The 21,978-nt window shown below is 44.8% G+C and overlaps 1 long non-coding RNA gene across 1 annotated transcript; it reads right to left on the bottom strand.

Annotated features, from left to right (window-relative positions):
• Positions 1-883: 883 nt before the first annotated feature.
• LOC144827435 (uncharacterized) lies at positions 884-18,840 on the bottom strand. The gene is made up of 5 exons (XR_013610186.1): positions 18,818-18,840; positions 9,233-9,298; positions 1,831-1,895; positions 1,487-1,559; positions 884-1,045 (listed from the first exon to the last, which is right to left on the bottom strand). It is a non-coding gene; the product is annotated as an uncharacterized LOC144827435 (long non-coding RNA).
• Between the last annotated feature and the right edge of the window lie 3,138 nt (positions 18,841-21,978).

Raw genomic sequence — 21,978 nt, forward strand, 5'->3', positions numbered from 1 at the left:
TGGGCAAAGAGCCCAGGGATGTTCTTAATTTGTAGGCCTTGTGGGATTATTCCGGCTCTAAGATATTTTAGCATAAATTCTCCATGTAGCTCAATTCGTTTGGTTTTGGTTCTTAGAGCTAAAAGCTTCGAGAGTTCAGCGTTATTTCCTGTATCGTTTGGTGTTCTGTTATCGAAAGATACAGATGTGCCAACCATGGCCATAAAATCTGCATCACTGAACCCAAACGTTTGAAGAGTGGCCATATTTATCACTGCTGCAAATTCTATTTAGGTTAATTGATTATTTCAAACAGGCACAAATTTTTAGTAATTCAAATGGCAGTGCTTTCTTGAGTTATCGCAATGATAGGATCACTACAAACAAGGAATTTGTCTAAAGAATGACATCCTAATAGATCAATGCCTATGAGAAATTAAGACATACATCCGGCCAAAACATAATCATGAAACATGTGGCATGTGACATAAATAATAAGATATGCACTACGTACGTGTGCTGTCCCGTCTTCCTTGCTGTTATTTAAAACATAAAAATATAAAGTGAAAGAAGTTTATTTTACAAAAAAGACAGATGAAACTAACCACGACATCCCCTCATAGAACAGGCTATGAGATTAAACAATTTGGAAAGAAGGGGACCCCTATATACTAATAATGCACTTGCTATACATAGGGAAACATAATTAATTTGAAAAAGGTCTATAGCCAAGTGAGAAAGCTGAAAATACAATACAATATATATGGAAAACACAAATAGAATTTATAGTGATATCGCCCACCAGTACAGAAACTAATCACCAAATTGATAAATCAATTATTCATTTTATTGCTCATAGATTGTATATATATTTTATCTTTTTATAACATTTTCTTTCTTTTGTTCTTTCTTATATAGATAATTTGCAATTCATGTACAAAAGTTTATAATCGTATACCAAACAAACAATTAGCATTAGACATGGCAGATGATGGAGGCAATGCTGTATGGTAGTGACTACGCTCGTTTCGGCTTGGCAGCCTTCCTCAGGTGACAGTCTATTGCACTAAAAATTAAAAATAATATGGGTAAGAGTCGTGCAGACACATTATGTACAGTGGGCATAGTGGGACAGCATTCTATATACAATATACAATAGGAGCACTGCATCCTAATTCATCTTATTATATGTTTCACATTTCATTCTGCTCATTGTTAATTAGCATGAAGACAATCAAATCTTAATGAAAATATATCAGTATTAAAAGGATTCAATGGCCGGTTTTGCTACAAAGAACCATATCTAAGTGAAATACGTACATTCACATTTCATAAATTCATTTATATTACTATGGGTATGTCAGTTATAGCAAAGACATGCTCAATTTTATACATAGGAACATCGACCATGGATCTTAAAACTGTAAAGAGACTATTCAGTTTGCTAACAACATTCGCACTACAATAAACGGAAAACCCAAAATAAAATAGTTGAAAATGTACTTACAGAAAAACTATCCAGGTCATACATAAAAGAGAGGGAGCGTATAAAAGCAGCCAGTCATCGACCACTCACTGTCCTGATTAAGTTGGCAAGAGAAAAACATTGGAAGCGGATCGTAGTGGAAGATCTCAAGCTAAAAATATACTTAAGAAGAACAACATCCGAGGATATACGTAGACTAGCATATATCCAAACGTGCATATTTTGTGACTATTCTAGGTATAGCTCAAGATGAATTACTTGGCGTAATTTATTCAAATCGAAGGAAAAGTTGATTATATAAATGAGTGGCACTGCGAGTATACATGTATACTCACACTAATGGACTGCCTATATTAACAACTTACCTAGTGATGAATAAGGGTCGGTATGATGGACTGAATCCCAACGTCAGGTACTGATAGTGTGGTTCCTAGAAAATGGTTAGAACAAGGCTTGTTATAATATGGGGAGTAGTGCATGATATACGAGCGTATACACGCTTACTGAAGAAAATATGTATGCCTCAATATAGGCCTGTGTTCATAGAGTATTTACAGCCGCTTTCAAATATATGGGCACAAGACTGGTTGATATGGATGATGATTCGGTTGATAGTAAGGTGGAGAACGGAGAGGTCCTCTAATCTGTAACAAAGAGGGTGCCACCATTTTTTTTTTTTTTAAACTCTTTATTCATGACTGTATCAGGCATTACAATGCACATTTTATCATCGTACATAGTGTCAGTCTTTTCCATTTTCTTTAACTTAACTTTGGCATATCATTCCTACTATCCATTTATTTATCAGGCTTCGTAACAGTCCCAGAAACAATGTAATACATCTTGTATTCCGCGTCCGTAGATTACTGCATTGCTTCAACAAACCCCCTCCCTCCCACCTCCCCCCTCCCTCTTCCCGTCTCCTGGCAGTCCCCGTGTACAACGTCTATAAGATGGATATACCAGTTTTGAGCCTGTGTGAATGAACATTACATTGGATAGGCGTGGTTACCGGTGTAAGCAGGCTAGGTAGCCCCGCACATAGACACTCCTCACCCCAAGCATGCTGTCATACAATATGTGTCAGTCACAGTTCTGGGTTATCGTCCTCCAGTTCTAGTAACATACGGTCCCAGTCCTGTGCAATGGTGTATTTACGGTGGCCCTTCTGTTCCTCCCTGCGCAGCTCCGCAGCCTCTGCCTTTCCCCATTTCAGCATGTCGGACCTCCATACCTCTACATCTGGGGGTCTAGGTGACTTCCATCTCATGGTGAGGGTGCTGAGTGCCAACAAGAGAGCCAAGTCTATAAATTTCAATTGTGCCTTACAGTCCTTGGGTCTCTTCCTGTTGCCTATCAGGCAGGGCAAGGCACCCTCAGGGATCTGTAGAACAGTTATAGTGAACAGTGTATTCCTAATTGTCACCCAGTAATTACGTATTCTCGGGCATGTCCAAAGCATGTGAATAATATTAGCATCATCTTCCCGACACCTAGGGCAGTTGTGGGGGGTGTTAGGAAACATCCTATGTAGTCTCTGGGGAGTGAGATATGCCCTGTGCAAAACCATGGCTTGTATAAATTTGAACTTAACGTTCCTGGACACTCTCCTAGGGTGACCAAGGATGGTCTTCCAGTCGCCGTCTGTGATCTCCTCCCCTGTGTCTGTGGTCCAGGCCTCCCTAGGTGCGGTGAGGGGCAAAGCTGCGTGTTCCCTGATACCCACATAGAGCCACTTCACTAAGTGTCCGCCCGTCCCCATGTAGTGGAGGGGATGGACCAGTTCGTGTTGGTCCGGCTTAGTGCGTTGTGGAGCCCAGGTGCGTCTAACATAGTGGGTCACCGAAGCGTGCAACAAGTACAGTCGTTGCGGGGCCCCTGTGGATTGTGCGAAGGTAGCATGATCTAATAGGGTGTCATCTCCAAATAAGTCTCCCACCCTGTCTACCCCAGCATCTGTCCAGGGTCGTAATCTACGTCTGGACAGAGTCCCCTGTGGAGTCGGGAGGCCGATTAGGGGGATGTTGTCCGCATAGGGAGGGGTTCCTGCCGTGTACCTTAGCGCTTTTCGCCAACATTTCAGTGCCACGAGTAGTAGGGGATGACATTCTCTGGGAATCCGGGCCGTAGGCAGCAGGAGGGAATGGAGGTCCCCACGCGCCAGTTTGGCTGCCGTGAATGCGATCTCGTGGAGATGTCTGCCCGCCACCCATCTCGTCAGCCACTGAAGTTGGCTAGCATAGTAGTAGCTTCGCAGGTCCAGTACCCCCAGGCCTCCTTGTCTGGTGGACAACTGTAACTTCTTGAGACTCACCCGCCGTCTACCCGATCCCCAAATTAAGTTAATTAGCAGCGAGTTCAGTGTGGTGAATATGTGTTGTGGGAGGAGGACGGGTAAATTCACAAAGTAGTACAGTATTCGGGGAAGAAGGACCATCTTCGAAATTGCCACCCGGCCCATTACAGATAGGGGCAAGGACGCCCAGAAGGTCACGCTACCCCGGAGGCCGTTGATCGCTCTTCGCACATTGCCCTCAATCTGGTCTTCAGGGTTCCGGTACACGTTAATACCAAGGTATTTAAATGTAGTTGGAGCCACCTGGATCTCGTGAGCGCCAAATTGTATTTGAGTGGACTGTTGTCCGTCTCTGAAAAAGAAACCCAGTGATTTTCGGGGGTTCACCGCCAAGCCAGAGATCCTTTCGAATTGAGTAAAGACCGTCGCTAGATGTGTGTGGTCACCCCGTAGATCTCGGAGGAACAGTAGTATGTCGTCAGCGTATATGGAGAGCAGGTTATGAGTATCTCCAACCATAATGCCCGCCTCCGCTGCTCTAGTCCGGAGTGCAATCGCCAGGGGTTCTAATGTGAGCACGAACAACAGCGGTGACAGTGGGCATCCCTGCCGGGTGCCCCTGTGCACGTCATAACTGTCCGAAGTATGTCTGCCGGTGCGCGCCCTAGCCGTTGGATGCGTGTACAATAGACAAATCCATTTTATCAGGGCATCCGGGAAGCCGAAACGGTGTAAGGTTTCAAACATGAAGTCCCATGCCAGTGAGTCAAACGCTTGACGTAGGTCAAGGGTTATACAGCCAGCTCTCGGGAACTCCGGGGGGGCGGTGGACATCAGGGCGTGCAGTCGCCTCGTGTTCTGGGAAGTGCTTCTCTCCGGGAGGAAACCACATTGATCAGTGTGTATCAGGCCAGGGAGGTGGGCTTGTATTCTCATGGCGATAGCCTTGCTAAGGATTTTATACTCCGAAGGGAGCATAGACAGAGGCCTATAATTACCCACATCCAGAGCGTCTCTGCCAGGTTTCGGGATGGAAATGACCAAGGCCTGCATAGTCGAGGCCGGCAGATGGCCGACCTCATAAGCAGTGTTATATATTTTTTCCAGGACCGGCACCAGCGTATCGGAGTAAGTTTGATAAAACTCCCCGGGCAGACCATCCATACCCGGAGTCTTGCCCCGATTTAAGGTGTGGATGGCAGTTTTAATTTCCTGTTGCGATATGGGTTCGGCGAGGGCCGTCTGGATCATCCGAGGCAGGGTTGGGAGTACCAACTCATCCAGGAAATCCACCATGGCATCTCGGTTATCATTAGGGGGCGGGGCATACAACCTCTCCAGATGAGTCCGGAACACAGAGTTAATCTCCAACTGCGTGTTTACCTGTCTGCCCGTGTCGTCCCGGACGCTCGTAATCACTGGGGTCTCAGGGGTATCCCTGATCAGACGCGCCAGCAGTGCCCCCGATCTGTCCACCTCCGCCTGCTGTGGCCTCAAATATTCCCTATAGTCAATAACCCGTAAGGTTTCTAGGAGTTCCGCATGCTCAACATTACACAGTTGTAGGTCCCCTCTGCGACCTGGATCCGTTCCCACCGCAGTCTCTAGCTCTTTCAGATGGCTCTCCACCGTACAGAGTTTGTCAAGAACCTCCTGTCTGGCGCCTACCAGTCGGCCTATCGCAGCCACCCTCACCACAGCCTTCATTGCATCCCACACTACCAGGTTCGAGGACGCAGAGTCCCAGTTTTCTCTGAAGTAGCCGGTTAGCGTGTCCTCAAGGTGGGCACGGAACGGGCCATCCTCAAGTAATGAGGGGTTGAGCCTCCAGGTGGGTACCGGTGAGGGAATCCTGCCCCACTGCAGATCTAGCGTTAATGGTCTATGGTCCGAGAACGTTTTGGCAAGGTACGCTGCTCATACACACTGTGTCGTTAGGGAGTTGGTGCAAGCGAATCTGTCCAGGCGGGTGTGTAGGTTATGCAGTGGGGAGTAATACGAATATTCTTTAAGTGTCGGATACAGTGTGCGCCACACATCAGTTAATCCCCATCCCTGAAGCCATGTGCTAAACGAGTCTGACATTTTATGAACTCCCGCCGCCTGAAGGGGAGGGTGTGATCTATCTAGGCCTGCATCTAGGACCATGTTCCAGTCTCCCCCCAGAATCCACGGGATGTCCGCCCAGCCTGCCAGGGCCCTACCAACCGTCAAAAGGAATCTGTCCTGGTCGTAGTTTGGGGCATAAATACAGCCCAGGACTACCAGTATACCGTCTAGGTAAAAGGTAACGCCCTTGGTCGTCTGTTTTCCTCTCTAGCTCCACGAAGGGGACCCCATAACGTATCCATATCGTGGCACCCCTGGAAAAGGCAGAGTATGTTGTGGAAAGCACAGCTCCCCTCCATTTTTTCCGTAAAGTGTGCACCTCAGGCTGTGTCAGGTGGGATTCCTGGAGGAATACAATATGCGCTCTCTGGCGAATCAAGAAGGCGTGTACTCTATGTCGCTTCTGTATCGCCCCCAACCCCCTCACATTCCACGTAACCAGCCTATACTTCCCTCTCTCTTCAGCCAAAACCAAATACAGGTGTCCAAAGGGACAACAGAATGCAATGCTTTATGGCCCTCGGCCTAATCTGTCCGGAGACGGTTCCCTCCCTATCCCAAACCCCAACTCTGGAGGTGCAGCCTCGGAACTTTGCTGTGCCGAACATGAAACTGTAAAAAAAAATGCAAACATTTAACAGTGCATACGCTCTTGGGGGTCTGCTAGGCTTGAGCCATATCCGATGGACCATGCCAGTCTGTGCCGTCTGCTCAACGGCGCCGCCGGGAGGGGTATCTGTCAACCAATCACTGCCATTGTCCGCCACTTAGGGGGGGGGGCCCTGTATCCCCGCATAGTCAGAGGTGTAGACCCGGAATGGGTAGAGTGTGGGTCGTACACAGGCCGCATGCCTGGGATCGCATACAGTGGACAAGGATATGTCACCTCAGGAGCTAACAGGTAATGCATACACACGTTTGCGCACTTTGTCCATAGGGTCTGTTCCCTCCCCACCCCTCGGTCGTGCAGCCAGGTTACAATAAAGAAAAAGGATACCAGTTTGACCTGACGATACAGATCATATCAGCGACAGTCCTTATTCCAGGGCAGTGTCTAGGAGTTTATCCGCCGCTCTGGGCGTCACAGTCGGGAACAGCACCATACTGTTTTCTGAGTCCGAATGTATAGTGCTATCCTCAGTGTCCGTATTTACTTGCCCTCGGTCTTCTCTGAAGGAGCCCGCCACTGCAACAGCGTCGTCTTGCCCTTTTTTCTGTTCGTGGACAGGAGGCCCACGTCTCTTCGGTTCCACTCTACGCACCCTTGGTCCACTCTTTGCACTCTCCGTTCCATCCGCAGGCCCGCTGGCCGTCGAGCCCTGAGTCGGGTCCAGATCCTTCTCAAAGTCCATCACTTCCAGCCACTCTTCCGCATCCGTGGGGCTATCGAAGAAGTGGGTTTTATTATCGTGGATCACTTTGAGTCGTGCAGGAAACAACAGAGCGTATCGGAGTTTGGCTTTTTGGAGTTTCTTTTTAACCTCGTAGTAGGAAGATCTCTGTTTCTGCACTAAATTAGTGTAATCCGGATAGAGGGATATGCGTTTGTTCTCGTATTCTATAACGGATTTCAGCCGGGCTTGTCTAAGCAGTGTGTCCCTGTCCCGATAGTTGAGGATCCGTACAATCAGGGGTCGTGGTGATCTGCCCGGGCTCGGCTGACCCGTAGGGATCCTATGAGCTCTCTCCACACAGAAATATGGGGACAGTCCTTCTGCAGCAACATTATCTCGAAACCAGTGCTCCATAAAGTCCGTTGCGTGGGGCCCCTCACAGCGTTCCGGCAGGCCAATGACGCGTATGTTGTTGCGTCTATTGCGTCCTTCCGCATCCTCTACTCTGTCTATAAGAGTTTGTACCTGGTGTTGGATTTGTTGAATGGAGTCCGTATGTTCCGCCACCGTAGGGGCAAGGTCCGCCAGCACCATTCCCTGGTCTTTGACTTTGTCCGATAGTTTGGCATGGTCGGCTTTAAGAAGGGAGAGGTTAGAGGTAAGGGTGCCCATTTGCGCCTCTATCGCAGCCCTAGAGTCTCTAATTTCTTTAAGGATCAGGTCCAGTTTGTCGCCCTGGTGGACCTCCGCGGGAGTAGAAGTCAGTACCAGGGGTGTAGAGCCATCCATAGTCGCATCAGGGATAGGTCCCGTCGCTGTTCCGTCCTGGCCCTCTGTCGTCTTCGCGCCTCTGCGCCCCATGGTGAGTATTGCAGGACAGATCCCAACCACTATTCAGGACACGGCTCTTCGGGCGTCCGTCCCGTCCCCCAGCCTCTCCAGATCACAGCAGACTGACAGCTTCACCGAGTTCGTCAGTATGGGACCGCTGGACGTGGAGACGCAGGCCGTAGTCGCGTCCGTCCCTCACTGTGTAGGTGGCAGTGGGCATGTGGGCCAGGCAGGGCCGCCGCTACACAGGTACCAAAGAGGATCTCGTCACAGCAGGGAAAGCGGCGGGCCCCTTCTCGCCCGTTTGGGGGGGAGGGGGTGTCTATCCCCGCTTCTCCACTCCTCTCGGCGCCAGTCGGCCGTCACCCCAGCCCCCGCTGGCGCAGGTCCAGGCCGACCAATCCCTCTCGTCTAGGCCCCACTTCTCATCCGGGGTAATGGCGGCAGGTCCAGCAGTGCGCCCCCTGTCTCAGTGATGCCAGCCGTGTATCCCCGTTCCGGCCCTTCAACGATTGTAGCGGCCCCGGGGGAAGAGGAGAGATCAGGGGGAAGGCAGATAGGGTCGAAGTGGTGCCGTTCTCAGAGCCCCCGCGCCCGCTTCTCGTGGTGGCAGTCCCCCTGGCTTCCCTCTGGGTCTTCAGCGCCGCGCAAGGCCGGTGCCTCGCAGTCAGGGCATCTCCGCGCACACCATCGCAGCCCCCCCAGGTCTCTCAGAACGTGTCGTCGGTGGCCACCGTAGGGGGGGGGGCGCGGAAGACACGCACTCACCCCCTAGCACATCAGCATCGAGTTCGTCTCTCAGGCAGTTAAGGCCGCGCAGTCCGTCAGTGGCTCGGCTGGCGGCAGCCCCGCGTCTCGGGCCCTAGCCGCACCCGAGCCCCCGGCTCTCAGCGCGGGACCAGGCCGCACCTCTTCTCGTCGGCCTGCTCGGCGCTCGCGTCTCCCAGGACCGGGAAAACTCCGTCGAGGCGAGCAGGGCACCAAAGGAGCAGGATCCAGCCCTCGATGACACGGGGCTACCCCAGGAAACGGCACACAGGATCGTTTTGCTCCCGGCGGCACCGGAGCTTTAGCAATCTCCGTCCGCCATGTTTGGCTCGTTAGCCACGCCCCCCCAAAGAGGGTGCCACCATAACCAAAACTGAATTAACATAACTGAGATATAGGTACGAAATTGATAAGTGATAATAATACTACCTAAATCTGACGGCTTGCGGGTGGACGAGAGCCGGGGGTTTGGTGATACCTCATGATCGGTGTCTTCTACAAGTAAGGGAAACAAAGGGTGGATGCTGTTATATCACATACGAGTCTATCGTTAAGTACCTATTCTAACAGGTGATTCATGCATATGTTCTTAATAGATTCAAACACGTCATGGATGGATAAGCTATATCAATTGCATGAGATATATATATGCAGCTCTTCTAAGTGACTATCGGTATAAGGAGGGGCATATAATACAAGCAGACTCGTGTGGCTGCAGTGGACCCGGCTTACTCATACAAAGAGAAACTAACAAAAAGGGGGGGAAGTTGTTGGTTATACACGGCAACTTACCCTAGAGGTGGAAGGCGGTCGCGAGGTACGGCTCTCGACAGAAAACGGGACACCGCGAAAATACCGGTGTCTAGTAGATGCCTGGTTCCAAACAACTGCAAAAAACACAATTGATGGACAGAATGTAGAACAATGTCATACATTCACCCCAGTACAAGGATCTGGGCCTAAATCCATCGTTTTTTTGCACTCCACACCACCCTGGGTTAGACACTGGCTATATGCAAATCAGAAAAAAACTACCGTAGATTGAGGGTCTATGGGGGAAATATTTAACGACCGCTGAATGTGCAATCCCCAATTAACATAGCACACAAAATGCACAATTGCGGTCAAGGTCATGTGTATATGGAAAATGAGTAGGTTACTCTCTCTAACATCCATGTGATGCCATGCAACTAACTTGGGGAGACATCCCTTAAGGATAAGAACCCTCACTCACCCGAAGGTGACATGCTTCATCATATGGGTCCCCCTTACCAGTGTGGAAACCCTGGTCCACACTGGGAGCTACTACTCCGGGATCTTAAAGGAGGAGCTCAGAGATGTTTTCTTGGGCAAGGGATAGTAATCCCATATGTGAGCAAGGTAGGTGTAGTGAGAATAGCAGCGCTGTGTATAACAATAACAAGTGAGATTAAAACTATCTAAGGGGATGCACTAACTAGTTTATTAATGTGCTCCGCTTGACAGGGTTAAAAAGGAACAGCACAGTGGTATAGAGATAGAACCACTGTCACTAAATGGTCGACATGTTTCAGCCTCTTGATCACACAGTATCATCGGCTTTCTTCAGGACCAGATGGTATAAATCGTGATATTGCTGCTGCCAGTATGTGACAAAAAACAAAATAGGATAGAATAGAAATAATACTCCACCGGTATTCCTGTCTACTTTTCTTATGATCAGGTCATACCCAGGTATCTGTAGGGTGAAGTAACAAGAAGAGAAAAACATATACACATTTTGATCAAACTCACACATGTACCTTGAATGTATATCATCCATTTCAATGGTGTAATATATTGGGTTGTTACACTCATAAGGACTTACCCTCAATAAGTAGGAAATCCTGCCTCACCTCAACCTTGCAGACTGCTCTGGGAGGAGGCCCCGCACTAGGGGAAAAAATCAATACATATTCATGTACCTATACTTAATACTGCAAAAAGCAGAATGTCCAACAAGTACATAGTACAATTTACACTTTAGGGCTCAACATAAACAGGAAGTCTAAAGGCACCAAGAGGGCACATAGTACCAACCCAAAAAACAACCACAAGGGGAAGCATAGAGGGAGAGAGTACTTGAGACTGAGTATATTCCCTCTAACTTGCCTCTTAAAAAAGGAGTTTAAAGCATGTTCCAGAAACCCCTATATATATGTGTGAGGGAGCCTTGAGGAAGAATGTTATTACAACTAAGTCTATTTCCAGGACCTCGCCTCTTTACAACAAATTACCAAAACCCCTACAGTCTTACCTGTCCGTCGGTACCTCGTGGCTCGGATAGAGCTAGCCCCGGGAGGTACCAGACGGCAGGAAGAGTTGCTCCTTATGTAGGGTACCGGATTAGTTGATTCACCCCAGCTGCTGCTGCGGGGGCCTGATATCTTCGGTGTGTCCATACTAATCGCCTGTATTGAAAAACGCGCATGCGTAGAAGGTCGCTGTTGCGGACCCAGGCATGCGCATTGTACACACTCCACTGTGTGTTGCGCGACCAAACGCGTGAAACAGTGTCCCGTTACTGCGCATGCGTTAAAAATAGCGCGATCAAGTGTCTAGGTCCCGCGCATGCGCGCGCTGACCTTCCCTGACCCGAAAACGGGAAATCTATGTAAACACTTGTATCAATCATATAAACACCCCATACTGGCAGATAAAGGAGTGCATGAGGAGATACTCCATTTAGCCCATATATTAGTAATTGGCTGAAAAGAGAAGTAAATGGCTGAAAAGAGAAGTAAAGACACACTACCCCATTACACCAGTTGGGTGCATAAGATTGGGGTTTGCCAGAGAGAGCAGAGCAGGCCTGCCCCAAAAGGAAATAACCAAGAGAAAAACTGTATTAGGTGTCATCCTGTAAGCCTGTATTCAAGACACAAGCTAAGTGAGAAACCTTACATGTTTGGCACAGCTCTTTAATGTGCTCAAAATAAATAACCGACGGACAGGTAAGACTGTAGGGGTTTTGGTAATTTGTTGTAAAGAGGCGAGGTCCTGGAAATAGACTTAGTTGTAATAACATTCTTCCTCAAGGCTCCCTCACACATATATATAGGGGTTTCTGGAACATGCTTTAAACTCCTTTTTTAAGAGGCAAGTTAGAGGGAATATACTCAGTCTCAAGTACTCTCTCCCTCTATGCTTCCCCTTGTGGTTGTTTTTTGGGTTGGTACTATGTGCCCTCTTGGTGCCTTTAGACTTCCTGTTTATGTTGAGCCCTAAAGTGTAAATTGTACTATGTACTTGTTGGACATTCTGCTTTTTGCAGTATTAAGTATAGGTACATGAATATGTATTGATTTTTTCCCCTAGTGCGGGGCCTCCTCCCAGAGCAGTCTGCAAGGTTGAGGTGAGGCAGGATTTCCTACTTATTGAGGGTAAGTCCTTATGAGTGTAACAACCCAATATATTACACCATTGAAATGGATGATATACATTCAAGGTACATGTGTGAGTTTGATCAAAATGTGTATATGTTTTTCTCTTCTTGTTACTTCACCCTACAGATACCTGGGTATGACCTGATCATAAGAAAAGTAGACAGGAATACCGGTGGAGTATTATTTCTATTCTATCCTATTTTGTTTTTTGTCACATACTGGCAGCAGCAATATCACGATTTATACCATCTGGTCCTGAAGAAAGCCGATGATACTGTGTGATCAAGAGGCTGAAACATGTCGACCATTTAGTGACAGTGGTTCTATCTCTATACCACTGTGCTGTTCCTTTTTAACCCTGTCAAGCGGAGCACATTAATAAACTAGTTAGTGCATCCCCTTAGATAGTTTTAATCTCACTTGTTATTGTTATACACAGCGCTGCTATTCTCACTACACCTACCTTGCTCACATATGGGATTACTATCCCTTGCCCAAGAAAACATCTCTGAGCTCCTCCTTTAAGATCCCGGAGTAGTAGCTCCCAGTGTGGACCAGGGTTTCCACACTGGTAAGGGGGACCCATATGATGAAGCATGTCACCTTCGGGTGAGTGAGGGTTCTTATCCTTAAGGGATGTCTCCCCAAGTTAGTTGCATGGCATCACATGGATGTTAGAGAGAGTAACCTACTCATTTTCCATATACACATGACCTTGACCACAATTGTGCATTTTGTGTGCTATATATGCAAATCAGCTCTGACCCTGTGCCTCATGGGAACAGTCCAGTCCGAACTACCAAGCCATGTCTTTCCCAGGCCGGAATCAAGCATCCAAGGACCGGTTTATGTCCATCAACTGTGTTTTTTGCAATGGTTCCAAACAACATCACATCGCTAGTCGCCATCTTTATATAGGATAGTTTCAAATGCCGATGGAAAAACAGATGAAGGACTATTGGTTATTGCGCCTGGACAACTAGGCATAGAAAAAGGACTACCGAATGTCGGCATCATTCTAAAGGATGTTGGCAATTGCCGATTTAAAACCAATATGAGACTGCTCGTTGTTGAGCATCAATAGAGCATATAGAAGAAAGAGAACTGGAATAAAACCGCGATAACTGCATACTGAATATACCCATATATTATTGTTGAGATAGTACTGGCCCTAATTATGTGTCGTGATTCTGCAAGACATACAATTTTTGCACCAGCAGGGTTATTTAAATCGTATCTAGGAAGAATGACCATCGCCTGGTAAACATTGACTATGTATAATAACGGGAACATGCCGCTATAAAATCGATGTAGTACTGCTCATTATTAAGCAACAATAGACGAATAGAAGACAGAAGACTAGTTTGAAAACCGTGATAACTGCATGCAGAATATACCGTTATATTGTTGAATAGTACTGACTTTAACCTTATATCGTGATTGTACAAGACATACCATTTCTGCATCATCAAAGTTAATTACAAAGTATCTCGGATAAGTGACCGTCATCTATTGAGCATTAAACACATACGGTCAAATAAACAGGCTCACTGTGTGTGAAGGTGCTATCTTCACATGATGTCGATATTTAGATTTTGAGCAGAAGAATGGTCCCTTACAAAAGAAAATTTGGCTAAATAACATATTGCAGTCCGATAAGAATGTTGCCATAAACTGAACATAGTACAGAGAGATATCTCGTATACTAACGACCATCCCAAATAGCTGACCATACATTTTAACAAGATATGCGATGTTCCTATGTTCACAAGCCGGAATGAAATAGATGAAAAGTCAATTAGAACATATTGCAATGGCATGATTTCTTGATGTTAGCAAGAAGGGCATACCAGTTTTATTCCACAACTTATAAAACAACTGTGTACTGTCTATGTACTGTCAATCGAGTATTCATAGATCGAGAAGTTTCTGCAACGTAGGGCATAACAATATATACACTACGTTTTTTGATTTGCAATTAGTGATGCCTTTGCTTTCCTACAGTTATGCCATTGTGACATATTGATTTACTTTCAATACATTGTGGACATGACTTACACACACCACATTTGAAATTTCCGTGGATTGGAAGAGAGTCAACTATGCTGCGTTGTGTTACTTGTTTAGAAAAGGGCATACGTGATCCAACCACCAAATCCTTAATGTTCTTGTTCTTGCGATAGGCAAACATGGGTTTTTGTATGGCATCCGTTTGTGACTTATTTATATTCAGCAGGTGCCAATGTGAACATATTATTTGCCGGATTTGGTCATTAAGAACAGAATGTCTTGTAACGAAAACCAGGTTGTTGACTGTGGGGTTAGTATTGCCAGATAGAAGATGTTGACGATCGAAGAATCGTGCCCGCTTGTATGCGTCACGAATCACCCGATGTGGGTACCCACGATTTTTAAATTTGATTTTCATCTCGTCAGCTCGATGGTCATAATCCACTAATTTGGTACAATTAGGACGTAGTCGCAGAAATTGACCAAACGGGACAGCATTTTTTTGTTTCAAAGGATGGAAGCTGGTGTGGTGTAGAATAGTGTTTCGGGCTGTCGGTTTGATGTATAAATCAACATAAAGGGAACTGTGTACGTGTTTCACCATGATATCTAGGAATTCAATTTCAACATTACTGTGATCTGAAGTAAATTGGAGATTGTCGTCGCATAAATTCAGCCATTGGATAAATTCTGACAGAATATCCTGGTCATCATCCCATATGAAGAGGATATCATCAATGTAACGTGACCATTTCAGAACTGCCTCAAAGAAAGGGGCCTCTTCTTTAAAAATGAATTGGTGCTCAAAAAATGCAACATAAATATTTGCTATTGTTGGGGCACAGGATGTGCCCATGCTCACGCCTTTTGTTTGTTTATACAACGAGCCATGAAACTCGAAAATGTTCTTTTTCAAGATGATAGTTAAGCAGTCAATAATGAATTTGCTATTGCAGTCTACTTGGTATATTTCAATAAACCAAGCCACTGCTTTAAGTGCTCCTTCACATGGTATATTTGAGTAGAGGCTTTCTACGTCTAGAGTCACCATCAATTGTCTGTCTTGATTGTAGGGGGTCCCTTGAAAGGAGTTAATTACTTGGCAGGTGTCTTTTATGTAACCCAGTATGAGTTGAATATACGGGCGGGGAATAGTATCCAGATATTTTGATATGGGCTCAGTCCCTGAGCCGATTGTGCTTACAATGGGCCTGAGGGGTGGGTTGACAGCATCTTTATGGACTTTAGGGGTTCCATAAATGCAAGCTAATTTGGGAGTTTCAACATTAAGGTAGTCATATTCCCTTTGGCAAATAATGTCATTATTAAAAGCCTGGGTAGTTAGGCGAAGTATTTTTGATTTGATAATGCTAGTAGTGTTTTAGTGATCCTGGAGTAGAATCTAGTATCATCAAGCATAGTTTCAATTTTCATAATGTAGTTTTGGGTATCCATGAGAGCTATTCCTCCACCTTTGTCGCAGCTTTTAATCGTGACTTCTGTGGAGTTTTTGAGGCTTTTTAGTGCCTGATGTTCTTCATGGGAGATGTTAAATGGGGTTCTGGGAATATATTTGGTAGCCAATAGGAGTTTATTATAGACTACCTTTTCAAAGATTCCTACTTCTGGTGCTACTTGATCCAACGTTGGTGTAAAGTTGGATTTGGGTGCTAGTCCTGATTTATTGACCCCTTGATGGTCAGATGGATTATCCTTAAAGAAGACCTTAAGTCAAACTTTGCGTAGGAACGCCATGAGGTCTGAAAATAATTCAAACTTATTGAGGCCAGAATGGGGGACGAAAGATAGACCTTTGGATAGTAGGGACAAAGTTGGTGAGTTAAGACTAGTTTTGCTCAGATTAAAGATCGGGATGGTATCTATTGCCTCCAGTAGCGGGCATTCCTGGTCTCTAAGAACTGATTGGGGTTCATTGTTGGAGATCCCTGGTATTGATAAGGACATGGGGCCTGCGGTTGGTATTAGATAGGTTGCTGGAATTGCTGCTGTTGGTGATTGTAACTCTGATATCTTGGTCGCCAAATACCCCTTGTAGGGGTTGCGCCTTCCTAAAAAAGGCCGGCTACCTTGGTTATATCTTGGTATATATCCTTGTCCTCTTTGATCTGAGGAAAAAGAGCCCCCATCACTGTCCGAATCTGATGAGTTCGAAAATGTAGTGACCTTTCTGTTATAGGGTCTATTAGGTTGGTTTAGAGTTGGGTCAAAAGTTGTATCATCGGATTGGGTATAAAATATATCAGCAAGGTAAGGATAAATTCATTCTTTACTAAAGTATCTGATGTCTTTCTGCAGCTTGTCGGTCTTGCGTTTAATTAGATAATCGTTGTACGAGCTTAATTCTGTCTCAATGTCATCAAGAGCTTTTTTTGCATCAGCTAGTGCTGGAGATGACTTAATTTTGCCTTCTAGTTCCTCGATCTCTTTTAGTAATTGTAGAATGAGATCTTTTGCTGTTTCAACAATGAGCATCATGAGATCTCGTGAACAACAACAGAAACTGATACTCAGGGGGTTGACCCAAGAAGAGAGGACGCTGCGGCTATGTTGGAACCGCATGCAGAAGCGTGCCGGTCCTGGTCACCCATATGCACCAGAGATACCGTTAGGAATGATAACGGCGCTTCCGCATGGAGGGGATTGGTCGAACCTCCAAGTGTGGGAAGAAGTGGGACTGCAGGTGGTGGGAGACCTGTATACTGACGGGGTGCTGATGGCATTTCAGACTTTACAGGAGCAATATGGTCTACCGAGAGGGGACTATTTACTGCATACGGCGGTAGTGAGGGCTATCCAGGCACATTGGGGAGAGGGACTGCTTGAACCTGAAACATCACTGGCGTGCCAATACACGATGATGACGGCGGGAGCAGTCAAAGCGGTCACATGTCTCTACTCCAGAATGACCTTGGGTACTATACCACCGTTAACACGCCTCAAAGTACAATGGGAGGCTGATCTGCAAAAAGAAATCCCTGACACGACATGGTCCCACTTGATACAGAGAGCCAAGAAATGCACTAGGAACGCCCGCTTCCAGTTAATACAACTTTACGTCCTTCACAGGGCCTACCTCACTCCGAATAAAATAGCACAATACTTTGGGGCAGTAGATGCAGCGTGCCCCAGATGCGCGCTAACAGGAGCTGACTTAATACACATGCTTAGGGACTGTCCACGACTTCAAGAGTACTGGATGGGAGTGGGAGACACCCTGAATGAGGTTACAGACAGGGTCCTGAACTATGATAGCGCGGTTGTCCTACTACATTGGTTTCCACACACACGCAAAACCAAACTGACGAGTACATTTATAGACATGGGGCTACTTATCGCAAAAAGAGAGCTTACCAAGAGTTGGAAATCTAAGACAGCACCGGCGCATAGGAAGTGGTTGAGCGAGTTTTTGAAATGGGCGGCAGCAGAGAGCACACTTAGATATCAGCTGGCCAGGCGCAGAGCAGATGAGAAGGCTCAGGAGGCGGCGCTAGCATGTGAGACCCTAGTTCAGGGGCTTAGGGACGGCACAGGTACGGGGGACGAAGAAGGGGACATAGGGAACGCGGAGTCCACGGGGGAGGAGGTGTTAGACCCCGCTCTACTGCCGGACACACACACCGAATAATTGATACCATGATCCTAGCACCACCTACCACAACGCGTTTACGACAACACAAAAAAACGTTGGCCCAGACACCAGGGGGATGGGGAGGGGGGGACATCATTAAGTTACACTACCTCGGACAGCACAGTGAGTACATATAACCTAATCGTCCGAGGAGAACGGAAGATCTTTAAAACTAAAAGCAGAGGGAAATGTATCGAGGTGATCACCTGTACACGGAGTTTACAATGACTTACACTATGACTTTACGCCACCCAGCCTCCGGGATGTGGGTTATACGGCATGTGCATGACAATTGAATGTAAAATCTGTGATTGCGATACTGGGAACACTCTGTTGTACATGTTGGTTAACTCACACTGCTTCTCCAATAAAAATTGTTTCACAAAAAAAAAAAAAAAATGAGATCTCGTGAACAGCGATTAGCTTTTTGTGACCATTTATCTAAAAATTATTTTATGTGGGCAAAGAGCCCAGGGATGTTCTTAATTTTTAGGCCTTGTGGGAATATTCCGGCTCTAAGATATTTTAGCATAAATTCTCCATGTAGCTCAATTCGTTTGGTTTTATTTCTTAGAGCTAAAAGCTTCGAGAGTTCAGCGTTATTTCCTGTATCGTTTGGTTTTCTGTTATCGAAAGATACAGATGTGCCAACCATGGCCATAAAATATGCATCGCTGAACCCAAACGTTTGAAGAGTGGCCATAGTTATCACTGCTGCAAATTCTATTTAGGTTAATTGATTATTTCAAACAGGCACAAATTATTAGTAATTCAAATGGCACTGCTTTCTTGAGTTATCGCAATGATAGGATCACTACAAACAAGGAATTTGTCTAAAGAATGACATCCTAATAGATCAATGCCTATGAGAAATTAAGACATACATCCGGCCAAAACATAATCATGAAACATGTGGCATGTGATATAAATAATAAGATATGCAATACATACGTGTGCTGTCCCGTCTTCCTTGCTGTTATTTAAAACATAAAAATATAAAGTGAAAGAAGTTTATTTTACAAAAAAGACAGATGAAACTAACCACGACATCCCCTCATAGAACAGGCTATGAGATTAAACAATTTGGAAAGAAGGGGACCCCTATATACTAATAATGCACTTGCTATACATAGGGAAACATAATTAATTTTAAAAAGGTCTATAGCCAAGTGAGAAAGCTGAAAATACAATACAATATATATGGAAAACACAAATAGAATGTATAGTGATATCGCCCACCAGTATAGAAACTAATCACCAAATTGATAAATCAATTATTCATTTTATTGCTCATAGATTGTATATATATTTTATCTTTTTATAAAATTTTCTTTCTTTTGTTCTTTCTTATATAGATAATTTGCAATTCATGTACAAAAGTTTAAAATCGTATACCAAACAAACAATGAGCATTAGATATGGCAGATGATGGAGGCAATGCGGTATGGTAGTGACTACGCGCGTTTCGGCTTGGCAGCCTTCCTCAGGTGCCCGTCTATTGCACTAAAAATTAAAAATAATATGGGTCAGAGTCGTGCAGACACATCATGTACAGTGGGCATAGTGGGACAGCATTCTATATACAATATACAATAGGAGCACTGCATCCTAATTCATCTTATTATATGTTTCACATTTCATTCTGCTCATTGTTAATTAGCATGAAGACAATCAAATCTTAATGGAAATATATCAGTATGAAAAGGATTCAATGGCCGGTTTTGCTACAAAGAACCATATCTAAGTGAAATACGTACATTCACATTTCATAAATTCATTTATATTACTATGGGTATGTCAGTTATAACGAAGACTTGCTCAATTTTATACATAGAAACATCGACCATGGATCTTAAAACTGTAAAGAGACTATTCAGTTTGCTAACAACATTCGCACTGCAATAAACGGAAAACCCAAAATAAAATAGTTGAAAATGTACTTACAGAAAAACTATCCAGGTCATACATAAAAGAGAGGGAGCGTATAAAAGCAGCCAGTCATCGACCACTCACTGTCCTGATTAAGCTGGCAAGAGAAAAACATTGGAAGCGGATCGTAGTGAAAGATCTCAAGCTAAAAATATACTTAAGAAGAACAACATCCGAGGATATACGTAGACTAGCATATATCCAAACGTGCATATTCTGTGACTATTCTAGGTATAGCTCAAGATGAATTACTTGGCGTAATTTATTCAAATTGAAGGAAAAGTCGATTATATAAATGAGTGGCACTGCGAGTATACATGTATACTCACACTAATGGACTGCCTATATTAACAACTTACCTAGTGATGAATAAGGGTAGGTATGATGGACTGAATCCCAACGTCAGGTACTGATAGTGTGGTTCCTAGAAAATGGTTAGAACAAGGCTTGTTATAATATGGGGAGTAGTGCATGATATACAAGCGTATATACGCTTAGTGAAGAAAATATGTATGCCTCAATATAGGCCTTGTGTTCATAGAGTATTTACAGCCGCTTTCAAATATATGGGCACAAGACTGGTTGATACGGATGATGATTCGGTTGATAGTAAGGTGGAGAAAGGAGAGGTCCTCTAATCTGTAACAAAGAGGTGCCACCATAACCAAAACCGAATTAACATAACTGAGATATAGGTACGAAATTGGTAAGTGATAATAATACTACCTAAATCTGACAGCTTGCGGGTGGACGAGAGCCGGGGTTTTGGTGATACCTCATGATCGGTGTCTTCTACAAGTAAGGGAAACAAAGGGTGGATGCTGTTATATCACATACGAGTCTATCGTTAAGTACCTATTCTAACAGGTGATTCATGCATATGTTCTTAATAGACTCAAACACGTCATGGATGGATAAGCTATATCACTGGCATGAGATATATATATGCAGCTCTTCTAAGTGACTATCGGTATAAGGAGGGGCATATAATACAAGCTGACTCGTGCGGCTGCGGTGGACCCGACTTACTCATACAAAGAGAAACTAACAAAAAGGGGGGGGTGTCGTTGGTTATACACGGCAACTTACCCTAGAGGTGGAAGGCGGTCGCGAGGTACGGCTCTCTATAGAAAACGGGACACCGTGAAAATACCGGTGTCTAGTAGATGCCTGGTTCCAAACAACATCACATCGCTAGTCGCCATCTTTATATAGGATAGTTTCAAATGCAGATGGAAAAACAGATGAAGGACTATTGGTTATTGCGCGTGGACAACTAGGCATAGAAAAAGGACTACCAAATGTCGGCATCATTCTAAAGGATGTTGGCAATTGCCGATTTAAAACCAATATAAGACTGCTCGTTGTTGAGCATCAATAGAGCATATAGAAGAAAGAGAACTGGAATAAAACCGCGATAACTGCATACTGAATATACCCATATGTTATTGTTGAGATAGTACTGGCCTTAATTATGTGTCGTGATTCTGCAAGACATACACTTTTTGCACCAGCAGGGTTATTTAAATTGTATCTAGGAAGAATCGCCTGGTAAACATTGACCACGTATAATAACAGGAACATGCTGCTATAAAATCGATGTAGTACTGCTCATTATTAAGCAACAATAGACGAATAGAAGACAGAAAACTAGTTTGAAAAACGCGATAACTGCATGCAGAATATACCGTTATATTGTTGAATAGTACTGACTTTAACCATATATCGTGATTGTACAAGACATACCATTTCTGCATCATCAAAGTTAATTACAAAGTATCTCGGATAAGTGACCGTCATCTATTGAGCATTAAACGCATAAGGTCAAATGAACAGGCTCACTGTGTGTGAAGGTGCTATCTTCACATGATGTCGATATTTAGATTTTGAGCAGAAGAATGGTCCTTTACAAAAGAAAATTTGGCTAAATAACATATTGCAGTCCGATAAGAATGTTGCCATAAACTGAACATAGTACAGAGAGATATCTCGTATACTAATGACCATCCCAAATAGCTGACCATACATTTTAGCAAGATATGCGATGTTCCTATGTTCACAAACCGGAATGAAATAGATGAAAAGTCAATTAGAACATATTGCAATGGCATGATTTCTTGATGTTAGCAAGAAGGGCATAGCAGTTTTATTCCACAACTTATAAAACAACTGTAAGCAGAACG

Source organism: Lissotriton helveticus, chromosome 4_1 (assembly GCF_964261635.1).
Source record: "Lissotriton helveticus chromosome 4_1, aLisHel1.1, whole genome shotgun sequence".
Classification (NCBI taxonomy): domain Eukaryota; kingdom Metazoa; phylum Chordata; class Amphibia; order Caudata; family Salamandridae; genus Lissotriton; species Lissotriton helveticus.